This window comes from Rhipicephalus sanguineus, chromosome 11, assembly GCF_013339695.2.
Source record: "Rhipicephalus sanguineus isolate Rsan-2018 chromosome 11, BIME_Rsan_1.4, whole genome shotgun sequence".
NCBI lineage: Eukaryota > Metazoa > Arthropoda > Arachnida > Ixodida > Ixodidae > Rhipicephalus > Rhipicephalus sanguineus.
The window spans coordinates 88,742,767-88,765,940 of record NC_051186.1 but is presented as its reverse complement, the minus strand read 5'-3'; positions in this window follow the sequence as shown (position 1 = coordinate 88,765,940).

The following is a 23,174-nucleotide window of genomic DNA, read 5'->3' as shown; positions in this document are numbered from 1 at the left end:
GATACTAACTGCAGTTGTTGCATTTTAGAAACGCTGGTTGTACTTTCACGTGTTTGCTCGCAGGTGAATGCATGCCGCAGATATGTGTAGTCGTGCGCAAGATGAGTCTCTAACACTGAAATTATCGTTAAAATACGCCATAACGACTAAACGCAGTGAGCAAGCGCAAAAGTGTTCATGACACAAAATGCTGAGGCGGAAAATTCTATGGCATTTCAATAGGATACATTCGCATTAGTACCTTCCAAGTATTCATACACTAAACATGAATTCGGTGTTCCGTTCACATTATAGACAAACGAACGTCGTGACGGCATCGGCACGCGATAACGCACATATCAATTAACTGCTACGTCCGATATACATACGCTCGGCAATACCTACACTGACTGTGTTATTCCTTTCACATTTCATGCGTAGTTATACAGGCAGATGCGTTTGGATAATTGTAGTCTTTTACGATGTAAGAATATTCAACAAGCCACGACGTGTACGTTCCTTTCGTTTCGTGCTCCCACGGCACCAACGAGCCGCGGGCGACCGAACGGCCGGCTCGCTCGATGTATACAAACTTTTCCCATAGTGCGCCATGCTCCCGCGGGGCTTTCTGGGATTGCTTGAAAAGGTTCATTAGCAAGAATCTCGCAATGCATTCACCCTCTCTCTTTAGACTATCATCTGATGCTTTGCAATCATATGCCTCAATTTTCCGCGTAGCGGGCGTCTCCCTACGTGGGAGACGCCCGCTACGCGCTGAGCGCGTTCTGCAGGACGTAAATAAAGTTTTTCCAATCCAATCCAATATATCTGCACTTAAGTATTAATTTCTTAAAACTATCAGTAGATTTAATTACTCCTTTAAATTGCAGAAGGGTGTCTTGAAGGGTCAGTTGGTACATGTTACTGCGTTTCAAACAGCGAAAAAACGGGGCGAAGGCTTAGGAACAAACAACAGAAGCGCTGTTCATTTGTTCGTTAGCCTTCGTGCCGCTTTCGCGCGGTTTTGAGTGCAGTATAAACTGGCCCTTGAACACACCCTTCTGCAATTTGTTTCTCTTACACCAGGCTCTTCTGCACCCAGTGTTTTGCATAACTCATCAATGTGCGAGCGCTTGTGTTGGTGTTTTTTCCTAAGCCTTCGTCCAATTTTCGCGCCGTGTTCAACGCAGTACTCCTTTAAATCGTCATCTCTCGTAAAAGTTTCTCTTGACACTTGTCGGTGATAGATGGTATCTATAGTAAACGAATAATTATAATTGATTACGAATTAATGATATTTATGACTGCTAATAATCAATGATGTTCTACTACTTCCCACCATTGTACTGTAACTGCATAGATTGAGATATATAGCTGCATAGATTAGATACTATCTATCTATTTTACTGATGTCCTACACTGACAGCTTTCACCCCCAAATTGAACATATTTTGAATTCATTGTCACCATTCATTAGTAATGCACTGTGTACCAAGGTGCGAATGTAGATCAACATTAGTAAGATACTCTTACCGTGAATTCTGCTTAGCTGACCTAATTTAAAAAATTTGCGCAGCTTGCACTGAGTCGCGCAAACCTGGGCTAGAGCAGAGCTGGTCGGCACTTGGCTGGTCTTGGCTTGACTAGACACACGTGCATTCACACGCCGATGCACGAAGTGTTCACGGGGTCACATTGGTAATCACGAGTATAGACTAGGCGTTGATCGGGTTCGATTGGGTATCGCTCGGCAGTCACAACACCAAATAGGTTAATTAGCTTAATCAGATTAATTGGAATAATTAGCGTAATAGGTCTAATTTGCACACTTGGAACTTGGTCTAGCTTAACTTGCATCCCTAGTCAAGCTAGCATTAATTATGTATTAATCAGCTTAATTACGCTAATGAGCTTAATTAGTATAATCTACATACTCGAGGCTTCATCTCGACGAGCTTTCACAGCAAGTCAGTCTAGACCCAATGAGTTAATTAACGTAATTAATACTAATTAGGCCCATTCATAATTATTATATATATATATATATATATATATATATATATATATATATATATATATATATATATATATATATATATATATATATATATATATATATATATATATTAATTATGAATGAACGATACCGATATATCGGTGCCGAGCGATACCGATATATCGGTATCGCTCGGCATCTCTTGCCGAGCTCGGCATGACTACGCAGACTAGAATCTCAACTCGGCTTAATTAGGGCTAATTAGCCTTCTGGCTGTATTATGCTTGGCTAATTAGTTTTCATCGTGCTCAACAAAACTTAATTACAATTGGCTATGATTAACATGGCTTAACTAGGCACAGCTATGCTGAGTGCGCCGGCATAATGATGATTGTGTTTTGTCTACCTCGCGAGTAGTACAAAGCGTGGACATAACTCTGCTGTAAAAAAATATTAATATTAATTACGCTGCAGAGCCCCTAAATGCCAATTAGCAAACATTCCAAATGTATTCAGCCTCTTCCTATATGCTTTCATTTGATGCATTACTATGTTGTCGACCTATTAATTTATTGACCATATACCCGCACTTGGCAACTGCCTACAACGATCACTAATAAACTATAATCGTCATCTTTGGCATATCTTTTATTTGATAGCTTTAATTGCTAGGTTCCATAGATTTTCCCCAAATTATCCCTGATTACTAATTATCGATAACTATCACTAAAGATAATTGCATGTTGTTATTATCTATCTCGGATGGTAATTTCATACATTGAATACCCATATTTAGCATGTACATATCCTTCTATACTGAAAGACTTCTATTATAACCTTAAAATTGGTGAATTCATTACAAGTGATTACTTATGTGGTCAGGGTGCAAATGTGCATAATGTTGCTGAGTAAATCTCACTCAGTGTGAATTCTTGGGGGTCATTGTCAACTCTGTTGATTTTCCATAGTAATTAAGCTGAAAGACCCCTAATCACTAATTAGCAACCTAAGATTCTTATATCTTTGATCCTCTTCGTCTCCACTTCCATGTGATACATTACAACGCAATCCTCCGATTAGTTGATTCGTATTTACCCCTTTTCTATTTACCTCAAAGTGTAAGTATTAATAATGACAGAGTACAATTACCATATCTCTTACACCTTTGGTTACTAATTAGCTATAACAGTATCTACTGCTAGTTACTTGCATGCGACAGCCATGTAATATTAATGGCGTGCATTGCAATACTATATCTAAATATATATATAATATACATGTCCTTCTATACTAACCGCCTTCACCAATAAGCTTTAATTTTTTAAATTAAATTTAATTTTATTTAATTAATTAATTTAATTTAATTTAATTATTTATTTTTTAGTAAATTCATTAGTACCCTTGATTACTTACACCCAGTGGAGCAAAATTCGTATTCGTATCAATATATCTTGTCAATTCTTACCTACTTTGAATTACGAGGAGCTATTCTCATTTTTGACCATCTGCTCTAATTAACCTAAGACTTCTCATTGCTAATTAACAACTTAAGACCTCCACAGTATTCATACCCTCCATATCTTTAGCAGCTTCAAGAAAAACAAGCTTATATAAAAATACTGACATTTTCACCTGTTTTAAGGCAACCGTAAACACTGTGAAGCGTATGCACCCCTATAAGGTGGTTTCGCTGCAATGCACCTCAGACAAAAGTTCCCGTCGAACCTCAGAAACTTCGCCGACATCCACCAAACTTCACAGGTACGAATATTGAATCATCGAGATTGGGTCCCTTCAGTGATTTAAGCAGGTGAGGGCGCATTGTTTTTATATAAATTTTTAAATTATCTCCTATGGAGTTTCACATAGCATATAAAAGTGGCTCTCGAACCCAGGAAGTTAATGGGAATAAAGCAAAACTTCTCGCACTGTGGCATAATGACTCCCATATTGTATGGACGAAGTGATTTAAGCGTATATTGAAGCGTTACGCTACAATAAATGTTTAAAGGTCGGTTCCCATTGAGTGACGCTGCCACTCAGCAGCCAACGCAACAGATGGCGCTAGTTGTCGATGTCTCGAATTCCTGGACATGCATGTCCGAAGATGGTTCGATGGGTTCGATCACGTAGTTGACCGGGGATGTGCGCTCGACGACCCGGTAGGGGCCTTCGAATTTCGGCAGTAGTTTTGTAGAGAGGCCAGTTGCAGTGGTAGGGACCGAGAGCCATACGAGCGCTCCAGGGAGGAACGTGGACTCAGAAGTGGTGGTTCCACCGCGAATGCTCTTCTGCCGCTCTTGTTCCTGCGTTGTAAACGTCTTGGCAAGCTCGCGACATTCTTCCGCAAGCCTGGCTGTGTCAGATATCGGCGCACACTCAGTTGAATCCGGCTTGTATGGGAGTATCGTGTCTATGGTGTGCGACGGGTGCCTTCCGTACAATAGGAAGAAGGGTGAAAAACCAGTTGTGCTTTGAGGGGCGGTATTATAGGCGTAGGTGACGAAGGGCAGAATGGCATCCCAATTTGTGTGATCGGCGGCGACGTACATTGAGAGCATGTCGCCGAGCGTGCGGTTAAAGCGTTCGGTGAGCCCATTCGTCTGCGGGTGGTAAGCCGTAGTTTTGCGGTGAACAGCACGGCACTCTTTTAGAATGGCTTCGACGACTTCCGACAAGAAGACACGGCCTCGATCGCTGAGAAGCTCCTGGGGTGGACCGTGACGCAGCATGAATCGGTGTAGCAGGAAGGAGGCAACATCGCGCGCTGTAGCCGCTGGGAGAGCGGCGGTTTCGGCGTATCGTGTAAGGTGGTCAACAGCGACGATGGCCCAGCGGTTACCAGCCGATGTCAGAGGAAGTGGTCCGTACAAGTCGATGCCCACGCGCCCGAACGGACGGTTCGGGCAAGGTAATGGTTGTAGACCGGCGGGTGACACGTGCGTTGAAGGTTTTCGGTGTTGGCAATCGAGGCAGGAGCGAGTGCAGGATCACGTAGCGGTACATCCCTCGCCAGAAGTATCGTTGTCGAATGCGGTGGTAAGTTTTGGATACCCTAGAGTGCGCGCATTGTGGATCAGAGTGGAAAGACTCGCATATTTCAGACCGCAGACTGCGGGGTATCACAAGTAGCCACTGGCGGCCGTCGGCGTTGTAATTGCGTCGGTGCAGTAGGTCGTCACGAACGGTGGAATGGTGGGCTTGACGACGCAACGCGCGAGTGGTTGGTGTTGCCGACGCGTCAGTGAGCAAGTCGATCCATTTATCCTTGCGTTGTTCGCTGGCGATGGTGTGAACGTCGATGGAAGGAACAACATTGTTAGGTACCGAGCAGGGGGCATCGTCGTCAGGCATGGGGGAGCGCGAGAGGGCGTCGGCGTCAGCGTGCTGGCGTCCGTTGCGGTACAGCACGCGAATATCGTAGTCCTGTAGGCGAAGTGCCCAGCGGGCGAGGCGGCCTGAGGGATCCTTCAATGACGACAACCAGCATAGTGCATGATGGCCGGTGATGACATCAAATGGGCGGCCATATAAATAGGGTCGGAACTTTGTAAGGGCCCATATGATCGCCAGGCATTCCTTTTCGGTGACGGTGTAATTGGTCTCGGCTTTAGTAAGCGTACGACTTGCATATGCCACGACATATTCAGGGAATCCTGGTTTGCGCTGCGCAAGGACAGCGCCAAGGCCAACACCACTGGCGTCTGTGTGTACCTCTGTAGGGGCCGTAGGGTCGTAGTGGCGTAGTATGGGAGGCGACGTCAACAAACGACGGAGCTTTGCGAAAGCGCCGTCGCACTCCGACGACCACGAATGGAGGGGCCCGTTACTTCCTAGGAGCTTCGTCAGCGGTGATATGATAGTCGCAAAGTTTCGAATGAAGCGCCGAAAGTAGGAACACAGTCCTACGAAACTGCGCAGTTCTTTGACGGACGTAGGTTTCGGGAACTCGGTCACGGCCCGAAGTTTGGCTGGATCGGGGAGAATTCCGTCCTTGGAGACGACGTAGCCGAGTATTGTCAGCTGCCGTGCTGCAAATCGGCACTTCTTTAAATTCAGTTGCAGACCAGCGTCGCTCAAACACGTCAACACATGCCGGAGGCGTTGAAGATGCGTGGAGAAGTCTGCAGCGAAAACAACGACGTCGTCGAGGTAGCACAAGCACGTGTGCCATTTCAGGTTGCGCAGAACAGTATCCATCATGCGCTCGAAGGTGGCGGGCGCATTACACAGCCCAAACGGCATGACGTTGAATTCGTACAAGCCGTCGGGCGTGACAAAGGCGGTCTTCGGTCGAGCGTCATCAGCCATAGGTACCTGCCAGTACCCTGAGCGCAAATCGATAGACGAAAAGAATTCGGCTCCTTGTAAGGTGTCTATCGCGTCGTCTATTCGCGGTAGTGGATACACGTCCTTACGAGTGATCTTATTGAGTCGTCGGTAGTCCACACAGAACCGCACAGAACCGTCCTTCTTCGCAACAAGTACGACAGGAGACGCCCAGGGGCTGTTAGATGGTCGAATAACATCGCGTCGAAGCATGTCGTCGACTTGCTCGTTGATTACGCGGCGTTCTGTGGGAGATACGCGATATGGACGTTGCCGCAGTGGTGGTTGGGCGCCAGTGTCGATGCGATGCGTAACGGTGGACGTGCGGCCGAGAGAAGTTTGAGCAATATCAAAAGAAGCGCGAAATTCTTCCAAGAGGTCTAGAAGCTGGGAACGCTGGACCGGCGTAAGGTTGTCAGCAATGGAAGAAGCAAGTACATCAGCGGGCGATGAACCAGACGTGGTCACAGAACTGAGCGTGCCGGAACTGGGGCAGTGCGTGCCATCTGGTTCGTCCATAACTTGTGCGTCTTCGAGGTGTTCCACGCTGCCGAGACATTCTCCTCGCGCCAACGTAACACTGTACGGAGATGGGTTGATAACAAAAATTGACGTGCTGCCCTGAGTGACTTGCACGGTCGCGAAGGGCACCAGCAAGCCTTTCCTCTTGCAAACACGGTCGGATGGCGAGAGGAGGGCGTCGGTGTCGGAGAGACTGGCGCAGTAGACGGACACGGCCGTTGACGAGTATGCAGGCAGTTTGGTGTCGTCTTTGACGAGTACCTTGCTCACAGACGATGGACTGTCAGTCGGCGTCAGATCAGAGAATGGTGAGAGCTCTATTTCGGCGGGTGCGCAATGAATCACGGCGTCGTGGTGGGAGAGAAAATCCCATCCTAGGATGACGTCGTGAGAGCATGCTGGAATTATTATCAATTCGACGGCGTACAGAGCATCCTTAATCATGACGCGGGCTGTGCACACCGCTGTAGGGTGAATACTTTGGGCGCTTGCTGTACGGAGTCTCCCTCCGTACAGCAAGCCCGGGAAGTGGCGTCGTCACTTTTCGCAGTAGTCGGCTAAGTTTGGCGTCAATAACGGATACGGTGGCTCCAGTGTCAATAATGGCAGATGCGCGCACACCGTCCACAAACACGTCTAACACGTTTGATGGGCTTCGCTGACGGCTTTCGCAGTTCGATAGCGTCGCAGCCCTTGCCTCGTGGACTGCGACGACTAGTTTTCCTGGTCACGTGTGACCGGCCGTGGCCGCATCGGTGACAGTGATCGGCGTCGTGGTGACGGCGAACGGTGGGTAGATGGAGCTGGGCGAGACGACGGTGACATAGGCGGCGGTGAATCGTAATACGGGCGGCTTGACTGGCTGGGGATGGCTGAGGCTACACGAGGCGGCTGCACGCGATTGCAATAGCGGGCGACATGACCGGCGCAACCACACGCGAAGCAGATCGGGCGGTTGTCAGAAGTGCGCCATCGGTTCGCCGGGGTAGGTCCCATCCATGGAGCAGGACGCGGTGGACGAGGCGTCTGCTGATACGACTGCATGATGGGCTGCATCGGTGGCCTAGGCATGGCGTCGGCAAACGCAGCCGGCCCACTCGCTTCGAAGGCTTGAGGTCTGGCGACGGCTTCGGCGTAAGTAAGTGGGGCAGCCACAGGAATCGCTTGGGGTGACCTGGCTACAACCTGCGCGTAACTGAGCGGCGCAGGTGCCGGAGGAGGCTGGTGGTATTCCGGCATGACCTCCGCAATTTCCTGCTGAATAGCGCGGCGTAAGGGAGCCAGCAGCGTGGTCGACGGCTGTTCAACATGCTGCGGGTGAGGGAAGGCCAGTAGGGAGAACTGGCGGGCAATTTCCTCGCGCACGAATGACTTGATCTCGGCGAGCAAGGCGGACTGATCAGAAATGGCCGACAAGCCTGCGAGATCGGCGTCGCGTGATGGAGGTCGACGGGTCAGCAGTCGCTGCCGGCGCAGCTCCTCGTAGCTTTGGCAGAGCGTGATGACCTCGGCCAGAGTACAAGGGTTCTTGGCGAGCAGCATAGTGAAGGCATCGTCGTCGATGCCTTTCAGAACGTGGCGGAGGACGTCTTCTATGTAGCTCGTAAAGGACTCACCGGTCTGCTGAGCTCGTTCACGTAAACGTTGTTCGGCTTGCAGTTTACGAACGGCAGGGCGGCCAAACACATGGATGATGGCGGTCTTGAAAGCAGACCACGTGGGGAACTCGGTGGTGTGGTTGTTGTACCACAGGCCCACCACACCCGCGAGGTAGAAAACCAGGTTGCTGAGTTTGCCTGCCTCGTCCCATTTGTTTGGTACGCTCACACGCTCTTACATCGCAAGCCAGTCCTCAACATCGGTCCCATCCGCGCCGGTGAAGATAGGAGGGTCGCGGATGCGGGGGACACCGGAGCATGCGGTCGTTGTGGAAGGAGACGTTTGCTGAGCAGCGTCTTGAGGCATGGTAGTTGGTAGGGTACGGGATCTCAGCTCCAGGGGCATCGAATAGGAGCACAGCACTCTCCACCAATTTGTTGAGGCGTTTATTGGACGGTAGTCGGTGACGATATGCAATGGCGACAGTCAGGGCACAAACACGGACTCAGAGCGCGAGCGCGAAGAGCCAAAGGCGACGACCCACTAGAAGGCTATAGAGAGCGCAACCCATTACTCATTAAAGGCTTCGCTACAGCTGGATTAATGCGCGATACGATATGGAGTACTATAGCAATGTTATTTAATGTGAGTCAGAGTGGATTAAGGTGGATTGTAAAGAAATGACGGATTAAGCTGGATTGGGGTACTGATTAAGGTGTAGATTAAACTAAAAAAGGTGGATTAAGGTGCGACACGATATGGAGTACTATAGCAAAGTTACTTGAAGTGACTCAGAGTCGATTAAGGTGGATTAAAGTGTGAATGGGTATAGAGATGATGGATTAAGGTGGATTGGGAACGGATTAAGGTGTAGATTAATACAGACAAGGTCGATTAACGTGCGATACGATATGGAGTACAATATCAATGTTATTTGAGGTAAGTCAAAGTGGATTAAAGTGCATTAAAGATTGAAGGGGTATAGCGATGATGGATTAAGGTGGATTTGCGCATGGATTAAGGTGTAGATTAATACAAACAGGTGGATTAAGGCGTGGAATATTACAAAAAAGCTGAATTAAAGTGCGATACGATACGGAGTACTATAGCAATGTTATTCAAAGTGAGTCAGAGTGGATTAAGGTTTATTAAAATGTCAATGGGTGTAGAGATGATGGATTAAGGTGTATTGGGGCACGCATTAAGGTGTACATTAATACAGAAAAGGTCGATTAAAGTGCGATACGATATGGAGTACTACATCAATGGTATTTGAAGTGAGTCAGAGCAGATTAAGGTGCATTAAAGTGTGAAGGGGTATAGAGATGATATGTTAACTTTGATTGGGGTGCGGATTATGATGGAGAATAATACTAAAAGGTGGATTTAAGCGGATTAAGGTGAATATTGTTGCAATAAATTATGGATTAAGGTTCGATATGATATGGAGTACTCTAGCAATGTTATTTAATGTGAGTCAGAGTGGATTAAGGTGGATTAAAGTGTGAAGAGCTATAGAGATGATGGATTAAGGTGGATTGGGGCACGCATTAAGGTGTAGATTAATACAGAAAAGGTGGATTAAGGTGCGATACGATATCGAGTACTACATCAATGGTATTTGAAGTGAGTCAGAGCGGATTAAGGTGAATTAAAGTGTGAAGGGGTATAGAGATGATGGATTAAGGTTGATTGGGGTGCGGATTAAGATGTAGATTAATACAAAAAGATGTATATAGGCGGATTAAGGTGTAGATTATTACAAAAAGCTGGATTAAGGTGCAATATGATATGGAGTACTATAGCATTGTTATTTAAAGTGAGTCAGAGTGGATTAAAGTGGATTAAAGTGTGAAGGGTGTAGTACAGGGCGTGTTCAAATAGGATCGAGCACGAGGTCCCGGTCACCATTCCCGATTTTGATAAAGCTTGCTGTAGGTCTAGGCATTACACCCAGATTAGTGGTTTCGAAGTTAATCTTGCGAAAAAAAAGTTTGTTCGCGTGAAAAAAATATACAAATTTTGGCCGAAGAAAACACTTTTCCGCCAATTTACCTACTTCTGAATTTCTGAAGGCAATCCACCTTAATCCACTCTGACTCACATAAAATAACTTTGCTATATAGTACTCCATATAATCAGCACCCCAATCATCCTTAACCCCCTTCGGCCCTGGCGTCCTATAAAAAGAACACAAAGAAGGATTGCTGTAATTTGCGACATAAATTACTCAAAGATTCAAAAATATGTCTGTGGTATCCTCAATACACCTGTACAAACATAGGTAGTAGTTTTTCCAATGCATTGCATGATGACCCGGAGCCGTAGCGCTTGTGCCGGCTTCCAATGTCTTGTAATTCTGCTTGGGAAATCAGCCTGCATTTCTTGCTAATTTGCAAGGGGGTCCCAACAGCGAGATTGTATATAATTGATCTGAATACTTTTGCTGCATTGTAAGAATGGTGCATGAGAGGGCTTGGAGATAACGAGGATGAAGCGCAGTTCCATCAGCTTACCCATGCAGGCACGGGCGACAATAAGTGCGGCGCATCAAAGGAAGATTCGGCAACTTATTATGAAGTTAGACCTTACAAGGCGTCTAATAATTAGATAATGGCCATTCAAGTTCATTGAAGAGCACTGTGTCACGAGTGCAAGAACTTGCTTTTGGACCTTTGCGACGCAGTAACTAATATATAGTTGCTGGCAGGCTAACTTCACAACAATTTCAGGTGTAAACAGAGTAAACTAAATAGCAATATCGAAATTCACCATATTTCTCTTCACACCCATATAGCCCTGTTGTCCTATATATAGGACATGGCGCTATTTTTCTCATACACTGATGGGATGCCCAGAAAAGATTATTTTCGTGCTCTTGAGGTGATAAAAAATCAATCTCAACAAGAAAAAAAAATTATCCACCCGTTCAGGGCTGAAAGGGTTAATCCGTCATCTCTATACCCCTTCACACTTTAATCCGCCTTAATCCACTCTGACTCACCTTAAATAACATGGCTATAGTACTCCATATCATAACTAAACTTAATCCAGCTTTTATTGTAACCATCCACACCTTAAAGGGACCGACAACTGATTTTTCTCGACCCAGTTTTTTACGGCGCGACAGGAAGCTCACCCTTCGTAGCGTTTGCAGCTGGAGTGGTTTATCCGAAAAGCACGTAGTTATTTTATAACCAGTATTTTTCGATTTGAAAGGCTCCAAACACGCATGGAGGCTTGCTTCAGCAACGCTGAGAATTAATAGCGATGCCGCTTGCCCTTGTGAAAGCTGTCGTTATTCTACTTTCGCAGGAGTTACTGTAACTATGCTTAACCACCTTTATTTTGAGCTTTCCAACCATTTTTGAAAATAGCGAGCTGTTACAATGAGATGTGTGGCTTTATACACCTTCCCGGTATTTGTACAGCGCTCTGTGCGCCTGTGCCCAACGTTGCCTGCGCCTGTGTCATGGATGGCTTGTCCCGGCGTCGTTACTCTTTCTATACACTAGCCAAGCCAAGTAATCGAAAACGTAACTGTGCATATGCACGGCCGCACCGAATAGCAGCGCGCGTCATTTCTGAGAGAAAGTATAGGTAGCAAAACTATGTCGCTCCAAAATCTTAGCGACCTGGAAACTGCGTGCACGGTTGCATGAGCACGCTGAAAAGTTGCTCAAGACGCGCTGACGAGCATGGGATCATTACGTCACGCGAAGACAGCGCCACTTTAATGCATACTACTAACGCAGGCATATGTGTACATTTTTATGGAGTAGTACATTTTAATATAAAGAAACGAACAATATTTCAGTACTAACAAAAAAATCGTCGACCGCGTACAGTAATCAACGGTCACGTGGCCGCCTTCGTCGGATCGTTCATGCTTTTGCCGCCAGAGGCGCCACAGGTCATTTTTCGCGACTTTCATTTAAGAAATAAAAATATAAATCCATCTCTCACGAAAAAAACGGGGTTGGTTTGAGTCAGTGCGACGGACAATCTTTACATCAGTGGAGTCAACTCATTTCATATTCTGGGCAGTTGTCGGTCCCTTTAATCAGCTTAAATCCACCTTTTTGTATTAATCTCCATCTTAATCCGCACCCCAATCAAACTTAATCCATCATCTCTATACACCTTACCACTTTAATTCACCTTAACCCGCTCTGACTCACTTCACATACCATTGATGTACTGCATATCGTATCTCACTTTATCCACCTTTTCTGTATTAATGTACACCTTAATGCGTGCCCCAATCCACCTTAATCCATCATCTCTATACCCCTTCACACTTTTATCCACCTTAATCTACTCTGACTCACTTAAAATAACATTGCTATAGTACTGCACATCATATCGAAATTTATCCAGCTTTTTTGTAACAATCTACACCTTCATCCGAATAAATCAACCTTTTTGTATTAATCTGCATCTTAATTCGCATCTCAATCATCCTTAATCCACCATCTCTATACCCCTTCACACTTTAGTCCACCTTAATCCGCTCTGACTCACTTCAAATACCATTGATGTAGTACTCCATATCGTATCGCACCTTAATCCACCTTTTCTGTATCAATGTACACCTTAATGCGTGCCCCAATTCACCTTAATCCATCATCTTTATACCCATTGACATTTTAATAAACCTTAAACCACTCTGACTCACTTTGAATAACATTGCTATAGTACTCCATATCGTATCGCACTTTAATCCAGATTTTTGTAATATTCCACGCCTTAATCCGACTTAATCCACCTTTTTGTATTAATCTACACCTTAATCCGTACACCAATCCACCTTAGTCCATCATCGCTATACCCCTTCAAACTTTAATCCACTTTAATCCACTTTGACTTACTTCAAATAACATTGATATTGTACTCCATATCGTATCGCACGTTAATCGACCTTTTCTGTATTAATCTACACCTTAATCCGTTCCCAATCCACCTTAATCCATCATCTCTATACCCCTTCACACTTTATTCAACCTTAATCCACTCTGAGTCACTTCAAATAACTTTGCTATAGTACCCCATATTGTGTCGCACCTTAATCCACCTTTTTTTAGTTTAATCTACACCTTAATCCGTACCCCAATCCAGCTTAATCCATCATCTCTTTACCCCTTCACACTTTAATCCACCTCAATCCACTCTGACTCTCATTAAATAACATTGTTATAGTACTCCATATCGTATCGCACATTAATCCAGCTTTTTTGTAGTAATCTAGACCTTAATCCACCTTAATCCAGCCTTTGTATTAATCTACACCTTAATCCGCACCCCAATCCACCCTAATACATCATCTCTATACCCTTTCACACTTTAATCCATCTTAAGACACTCTGTTACACTTCAAATAACATTTGGGGTGTATGTCATGCTGCTTCACACCTTAATCCACCTTAATCAGGGGCGTAGCCAGAAATTTTTTTCGGGGGGGGGTTCAACCATACTTTATGTATGTTCGTGCGTGCGTTTGTATGTGTGCGTGTATATATACGCAAGCAAAACTGAAAAATTTCGGGGGGGGGGGTTTGAACCCCCCCAACCCCACCCTTGGCTACGCCCCTGACCTTAATCCATTCGCTTTACACAACCTTACGCATTAATCCGTACATTGATCTACCTTAGGCCACTGTGGTTCACTTCAATTAAGCTTGATGTACTACCTCATACTGCTCCATACCTTAATCCACCTTGATCCATCCTCTCTATACCACTCTATGCATCAGTCTGCACCTTAATATGCCTTAAGCCACGGCGATTCACTCCAATTGTCATTGATGAACTTCTCCACACTGCCCCACACCTTAATCCTCCTTAATCCACTTTGTCTCTATGTTCACGTCGAGACAAAGTGACAAACACATGTTTTTCCATTGCAATACCAACGCGAACCGTTTTCAATCGTTTTACAGTTCCACCTTCGCACATTGCCATGCAGTTTGCCCTCTCTTGGAAACTGTTGAACCAGAACCCCCTGGAATATGGCTTCACCGCATGGTCTCACAAGATGGCGCTGTAACTAAAAAACGGCATAACGACCAAGTTTCGTTTCTGCGCATGTTATTCAAAGTTAGCCCTCTCTAATCGATGTTACTTGAAACTTCTTGAAATTCGGCTGATATATTTAGATATAGTGTTTTTAAAACACCACCGATTCAGTTACGGTGGTGTACTGCAGTGAAGCTCCAGAAAAAGCTGAAGGGGCAATGTCCAAAATTTTTGGGTAAGTATGTCTGATGAGTGAGATACTCAATGCGTGTGAACGTCGAGGTAACATGGGCGCAATGCACTTTATAGCGTGTACAGAACTGTGTGAAGATCGCGCGTCGAAACAAGCAACAATAAAGTCGTACTTTGGACAAAGAAAGCAGTTTTATGCCCTGAGAATTGCATTGTTTCCGATAAGTGGCGTAGCCAGGGGGGGGGGGACACACCAGGCCCGTGCCCCCCCCCCCCCGAAATTTTTTTCTGCCATGTGTTACAGAGCCCGAAATGACACTCGACCACACTTACCTGCCCGGACCCCACATCAAATCAAAGGCGTGCCCCCCCCCCCCCCCCCCCTGAAAAAATTTCTGCCTACGCCACTGCTTCCGATATGTCAAGCGAAAGAGCAGGCAAAGCGGACGATGGGCCATAGTTCCACTTTTAAAGCCGAACTTTAAGCGTCCTCACATTTTTGTTTATTATTTATAATTGCAGAACTGATATATTCGAGTGATTAGGTTGCTAGAGCCACCTTAGCGTGACCGGGAGCCTTGTAGCCCCTGGGGAGAAAAGGAGAATTGGTCGAGAGGAAACGTCGTAGCTACCGCGAGACGTCTCCCCATGGTTTAAATAGATATGGGAACGTTGGGAAGACATAATAATATTATCTGTGATATAGGTCCCAAAACCACGATATGATTATGAGGGACGCCGTAGTGGAGGGCTCCGGAAATTTTGACCATCCGGTGTTCTTTAACGTGCACTGATATCGCACAGTACAAGGACCTCTACCATTTCTCCTGTACCGAAATGCGACAGCCACGATTGGGATGGTACCCGCGACCTTCGGGTCAGCGGCCGACCACCGTATCCACTTACCCACCATGGTGGACCCTTGGGAAGACATCTAGAATCCATTTTGGTGACGTACTTCAGCGAGGCCGCATATATTGCTGAAGCTATTGCTGAACTGAAGCTGAAGCACTGTCAACACAGTCGAGAAGTACTTTGGTGCACAGTTCACATGAAAACACTTTAATAATGATTTAAAAAAAAACGAAATTAAGGCATATAGACTCCTCTCCATCAGCTTTTTTTTGTTTGTGTTTTTACTGCACCATCGACAGGACACAACGTCGCAGAAGAATGCCGTGCAAGCGCTACTGACTTTCTAACAAGTTAACAACATACCGGCTCTTCTGAACGACTTTAATTGGAACGCCTTTTTGTGTTTGTGTTCATTTTGTGTTGATATTTTAATTTCTGTCTTCTTTTCAACGTTTACTGCAGTGCAGGGTAGAAAAACGGATACCATAGTATCTGCTCAGTACATCTCTATCCTCTTCATCTTTCTCTCTTGCAATACTTCGAGCAGCAGCTCAAATCCATGGCGGCAGAATGAAATGCAAGGAGTGATTCAAACGTTCAGTCGGTGACTACGTATGCATCACATTGGTCTCAAAAGGAAGTGCAAAAAAACAGCCTTGGCTTACACTTGAAAAGGCAGCAAGAGCAAAAGTATGGGCTGCAGCGGCGCAGTCAGTCAAGAACTTTATTGATAGGTCCTGAGGAGTTTAAGCCGCCGGGTGATCCACGTGGAACACCCTAGAAGCCGCTACCGCAGGCGATGCCCGAGTTGGGGCGGGAACGTGGCGGCGTTTCGCCAGTTCTCGGGCCATCTGCACTGCCTTGACTTGGTGGTGGAGCTCGGAGTTCGTAAGTGCCTCTTCCCAGTCGGACTCACTGGTGAGAGATCCCCGAGGTAACGCGGCGAGACATTGCCAGAGCATGCGCGAGGATGAACAATAAATAAAGTTCTCTGCAGTCTCGGCATGGTGGAATGAGTTGTAATGGCTGAGTCGGCCCCGTGATGGGTACGTTCTCGTTTGTAGCATGCGAAAGGCTACCGCTTGCGCACGTTCGAGCTTTCTGTGTCGTAAGGGGTATTGGCTTCTTTTTCGTGGAAGGTGAGTAAGGGGCAGCGCTGGGCAGTATCGCGATACAAGAGTATCGCGATAGTATTTCAGAGATACTTTTGAGTATATGTATTTCTATATCGAATACATTTGAAAAATGTATTTGTTTCTCAGTAGTGAAATACATTTACGATGTATCGCCTGTATCGCGATACTATGCAGGACACGGGTATCTCGTTACATTGTTTTTTGTGTCGGAAATGAGTTGCGGCGTGTTTCCAATGGGGGAATGACGTTTTTTTTTTCTTTTTTGTGCCAAGACAAGCAAAGGCGCGCCGCCGGTCGCCGACAGATAGGGCGGCGATGGTTTCTCCTCAAGCACAGAATGGTCCATGTGGTAAAGCGCGCGACAACGCAGGTGGCAGAATCGCAGGGGCAGTGTTGTCGGCCTCTGCCGACGAAAGTCGCTGTCTCTCAAGGTCAGTGCAGCACGCCGAACTTTTTTCGGGTGGCAAGCCATTACTTCGCGACCCCCGGCGCGGATACCGCCTTGGAACAGGCTTTGCAATGCTTCGCGGGCGTTCAGTTCTCAAAGAAGCGACACTCCCCTGCAATGTCTTAATGGCGCTGAGGGTACTGTAATAAATAAATAAATAATCTGAACGTTTCGACGCGCTGCAACTTTAATTACATCATGCTGCACTAATAAGTGTCTTTGCGTATTATGAGCATCCTTGAAATAAAAAAGAAGTATTCCAGTATCTGTATCGCTGTAACTGTATTCCGGAATACTTTTTTCGTCTTATTGCAAAAGTATCTCCGAAATATATCTCAGTATCTGTATTTTAGGCTTCCAGTTCATGTATTTCGATATCTGTATTCCGGAATACTTTTCTGAGTATCTCTGCCCAGCCCTGGTAAGGGGTCGTTAAACTGTATGTTTGGGCCCAGCTCTTTCTCAGTATCTGTATTTTAGGCTTCCAGTTCATGTATTTCGATATCTGTATTCCGGAATACTTTTCTGAGTATCTCTGCCCAGCCCTGGTAAGGGGTCGTTAAACTGTATGTTTGGGCCCAGCTCTTTGGTGGCTGATTGAACGTCGCGGCGGGTGAGTTCTCGCGCTCGGTCATGAGCCACTTCGTTGAGGTTGGATTGTCGTTAGTGCTTCTCTGCCCATGTGGGCAGAGAACCAAGACAGGTAGTGCGAGCCCGTGTACTTACGTGTTTGTAAAACGTGGTCTGCTTCACGCCCGATATTGCCAGTTTCGTAAGCCCGAATGGCGGCGCGGGAGTCTGTGAAGACGCTTGTGTGCGAGGGGTCGATCACCGCTACCTGCTCGGCTATGGCTCTCGTTGCTAGCCTAACCGAGTCGTCCGAGCGTAGGACTCCATCGCCATCTACTACCGCGAGTGCAAAGGTGGAGGAGTTACCGTATTGCGCCGCATCGACGAATACGGTAGATTCGCGATTCGCGGCGGTACGGTCGAGGATAGGGCGAGCGTGGTGCAGGCGTCTGCCTTTGTTGTGTTGTGGGTGGACGTTTCGTGGGAACCATGTAGGGATCTCGGACATCTCTCGGGAGGGTTACTGCGCGTTGAAGGTAGGGGCGTGGAGACATGCCGGCCTCGTTTAGAAGTCGACGGCCTGCCTTGGAGGAGGAGATGGCGCGCCACTGGGGTCGTGGTCTGGGCCTCGATCACTTCGTCCATGTCGTTGTGCATGCCTAGTTGGTCGAGACGGGAGGTACTAGAGCATGTTTTAGGGTAGGCTTAGGATTTGTTTAAAGCTTTTGCGCAATATGTGTTTGGTTTCGTCTTTTTCACCTTTGTCCAGTTGTGGGCAGAGCAGCCAGAAATTTTCTTTATGGTGTTTCAGATAACTAGAACCAAACACAGTTAAAACTCGACTAAAGAAACTTGATTTTACGAATTTCCCGATCTAGCGAAGAAATTTTCATTCCTCGGCAGGCACACATAGAGTCCTGTGTTGTCATCAACCCGATTTAACGAAGTTTTTCTGGAAATAAATGAGTAAAAATGCAGTGATTTCTTTCTAATTTTGACACATGGGTTTTTCTACAGGCATGCTCTATCACTATCGCGTTGAAACGTCGAGGCGCCCTAGTCACGACCCTAGCTTTCTTTGATGAGGCTTGACGCTGCGCCCATGCACTGATTGTAGCACTTTTACTTACGAAATGGCGCCGTTTATTGCCACTGTAAATCAGGGGTCTCGCCACGGCCCGCGGAGGTTTCGCAAGCGGCCCGCAGCTTCACAAGGAATAAAATGTTTGTGACTTTGCAAAATGGTACTCGCATATTATATACTCACTTATTGCGATTAATAACGCTTTCTTAAGCTACAGAGACGGGACTGGTCTCAAGCATTTCTTTTTCGTGAGAATCCTCGGTCAATGCGTTTTGAGTCATATATCTCGTGTAGTTCAGAATCGGCATCCAGATTTGAGTCATTCTGGAGATTAATATTATCGATATGTTTCTCGAATCCTGACGTCAAATCTCCTTCGGAAGCGACCCATATATGAGATATGGGCAATGTGTTCTTTCAAATGGCAGCATTAGCATAAGGTGTCATTTTGGTGACACAGGCGTGGGTTATCGGCAAATTCAATGGCACAGCGGTTTCTGGGTGTAAAAAAGTCCTAACCTGTATTAGCCGTTTATATTTTGTAAAGGATGTGTGTGTATGTGTGTCCACAAGTTATCTTGCTTGTACAAGTCTGTGCGCAAGGACTCCAAAGAAATAACGTTGAAAGGAACAGCTTTGCCATCAACGGACTGCCTTTGTGCCTTTTCTTTCTTTAAAAAGTGGCGCGCACGAGTATCAATGTTGAATTCATGAGGAGGTGTGTGTTGCAGTGGGAAGCATGAAATGTGCACTGCTATAAATATCTTCATAACACGGTGTCATGTGAACGAAAGTTAGTTACCACGAGGCGAGGCGTGTTTAGGCGTGTTGTGTTTTAAAGTCCCTCTATCTTTCAAAAGTAGCGAAAGGTCTTGATCCAGCCGCCGCGTCCTGCGATAGGTCGGTTGGCGACACGTGACCTTTTCGCCTTCGCGCCCCGCCCAAAGGGTCCAGCAGCGGCAGCGCTGTGCCGGCGATAGGTACGGATCACTGTTTTCAAGCGTGGAGTGGGGTGATTTTAGCGAGTAGAGAGTACTTCACGCGCCTCTGTCGCATTGTTGTTGCAAACTAGAAGCGTTTATGCACCTGAAGTTGAGTGGACGCAGGAATTCCGCGTTTGAATTTATGTTTGGAGCGTCACGTGCTAGTATGTCGGGTCTCTATGACTTCGGTTGCCTCCCCGCGCGGAGGACAGAAAAAAAAAAGTTTTTCTTTTTTTTCTTTTCGTTCCTCGCGCCCCGCCACGGTGGTCTAGTGGTTATGGCGCTCGACTGCTGACCCGAAGGTCGCGGGATCGAATCCCGGTCGCGGCGGCTGCATTTTCGATGGAGGCGAAAATGTTTGAGGCCCGTGTACTTAGATTTAGGTGCACGTTAAAGAACCCCAGGTGGTCGAAATTTCCGGAGCCCTCCACTACGGCGTCTCTCATAATCATATCGTGGTTTTGGGACGTTAAACCTCAGATATTATTATTATTTTCGTTCCTCGCGGTGAGAAAAATATATGCTGAAGGAAGGCCCAACAAAATCAGTCGCAAGAAATTTGTGCCCACAGAAAACACCCGGATATGCGAAGTAAGTGATTTTGTAATGGTTATAACTTCAAGCAGCCTTTCGCCTGGCCGGCGTGCGTTTGTTCGTGCATATGCATGAGCATTATCTCAGCAACGCTATTATTGCTTCGGCATTCTTTATGCCGTAGATTTGTGCGCAGTAGTCAATTGAGAGTCACACCCCGTATCTCTAACATTAAATTGCTCGGAACCCAATAAAGCTGTCTTTGTTTTTCTCACCGAGGTGGCTTCAACACTACAAGCTAACAGGGAAATGAGCATTTGGGATTAGTTTTTTGCCACACCTTGCCGTGTTTTGCCGCACTGCTGTGTGCGAGATCGATTAAGACTTCTTCGTTGAAGCATTCTGCGTGATGTATTCCCTAGAGGACCAGAATGCTTTTGACATGTTCGAATAAATAATATTGCAAGACGCTTGGAGGAAAAGACTGAAACCATATATGCCGCACCGAACATCGTTGCTGATTTGCCAAGGCAGAAGGAACGGAAGCCACCCTGCAAGCGAATGAGGGGGGATCAGTGCTCACAACAAAACTACCAAAGAAAAAATTTGTTATGAATTCATGCAATAAAACCCAGTTTTTCAATAAGTACTCTTTTGTTCTCTTGCATCTCTACAAAAAGCCACCTAACACAGCTTTTTTGTTGTAGTCTGGTTTTAGGGCCTGTACGTGTATCCATACCCTAAATTTATTTGAAATAGCATTGGGTAACATTGCAACGTGCCTTTATATCTGCGGGACACGGAGGCAGCGGGGGTAGTAAAAGGGGGACGGCTTTGAATAAATGCACGTTGTTAAAAACAGTTAAACATTAAAACGGGCGAGGCACTAGTGGGCATGCTATATTTCCTAGATCTTGAAAGGTACTCAAGCTGCTGATATTCCTCAAATGCAGTGCAACTGCATTGGAGGAATATCAGCCCTTCTCCTAAGTAAATCTCTTAGAGTATAAACAAAATAAGCTTAGTTACAAATACCGTGTAACCGTGGAAAGACTTCCGAACACTGAAAACACAGTCAAACCAATAATAGCGCGTATTTTGCGCTACGTAATACAAGGGCGCTAGGTGCCCGATGAAGTTTCCGAAAGTAGCAGTACGCTGACTACCTGCCTATTTTATTCGTGCTAGAAAACAAGCACTTTTAACTCACCCAAACACCACCTGTTTTTCAAGTTACGCTGCATGTCAAAATATGCAAAGAAAAAAAAAAATAAATGTCCTGCATGACTGCTTGGGGAACCCGCTCGGAACCTGCTTCGGAAACGCACGCGTTTTATTTCAATATTTAACGTGATCCATGCTCGTTAAAGTTATTGTCCCTGTAGTTTCATAACTGATGAACATCTTAGGCAACAAATATTAATAATTTAGAGGTTCAAGCGAGCACCGATTTCGGTTTCAGGCGCCCACAATATGCACGGGAGCGAGCGGCGCGTCGTCTGCTATCGCTGCTCCTTGGACCCCTCGAGAGGGCGCGCGTGTAGTTGTCGCTACCTTTATAAATATAGGGACCTTATTGGATGGATGGATGCTATGAGCGTCCCCTTTATAACGGGGCGGTGACATGTCTGCCACCAGGCTCGAAGGATAAAAAAAGAAAAAAAAAAGAAAAAAACTTCCTTGTTTCATGTTGTCCTAATGCCTTATCTACATTGATTAAATCTATGTTATTATAACAAAAAATATAAATTCACAGTCCATCTCTCTGCCTCTTAAGACAGAATAACCTTTTTTCCCCCAATTATTTATTTTTGTACTCCATCTCTACTTTTCTGCCACCAATACTCTAACCGTCTCTTACTTATTTCTATCGCGGGCGTGTTCAGCTTTCCATTGTTGTCCCTAAAACCCAAGGCTTCATGTAGACTCGTGCCCACACGTATACCTGGGTGAATATCGCCACATTCAATCAGTACATGTTCCATCGTTTCCTTAGTTCCCCCGCAGCATGTACATAGTTCTTCTTCGTTACTGAATCTCGCTTTATAACTACGCGTTCTCAGGCAGCCCGACCTTGCTTCAAACAGTAAAGCGCTTCCCCTTGAATTATCATAAAACCTTTCCCTCCTTATTTCGTTTTTTCCTTTTCGGTAGTTACTCAGAGCCGGCTTCTTTTCCATCGCTGTCATCCAATAAGTCTTCTCCGCCTCTCTGACCTTCCGCTTAATGCTCCTTGTTGCCATATCGCCCGCACTGCCAGCCGTATATTTACTGGTGAGCCTCCTAGTTCTTTTTCGCCACTGCGTGTCAACGCTTTTTCTATACAAATACCTGAAAACCTTCTCTGCCCATCTACTCTTCTTCATTTTCCTCAGCCTCTCTTCGAATCTCATTTTGCTCTGCGCTTCCCTCACTTCAAAGCCTGTCCATCCCATATCACCCTTCACCGCCTCATTTGTCGTCTTCCCGTGAGCGCCCAAGGCGAGGCGGCCCACCGTCCTTTGATTTACATCCATTCCTGCTTGCACCTCTGACTTCATGCACACCACTGAGTTCCCAAATGTAAGCCCCGGAACCATCACACCCTTCCACAGCCCTCGAAGCACCTCGTACCTATTGTATCCCCATAAAGCTCTGTGCTTCATAATTGCAGCATTCCTCTTTCCCTTTGCTACCGATGCTTTCTCTTGTACCTCCATATATCTATCTCCCTCATTTACCCATACTCCGAGGTACTTGTACTCGCTTACCCTCGGTATTTTTTGGCCCTGTATTAAGACCGTATGGTCTCCGTGATCATTGAATATCATCAATCCACATTTTGTTGCACTAAATCCTAGTCCTAGAGCCTCACACTCCCTTCCGCATATATCTGCCAGTCGCTGTATATCATCTTGACTGTCCGCAAATAAGACAATATCATCAGCATAAA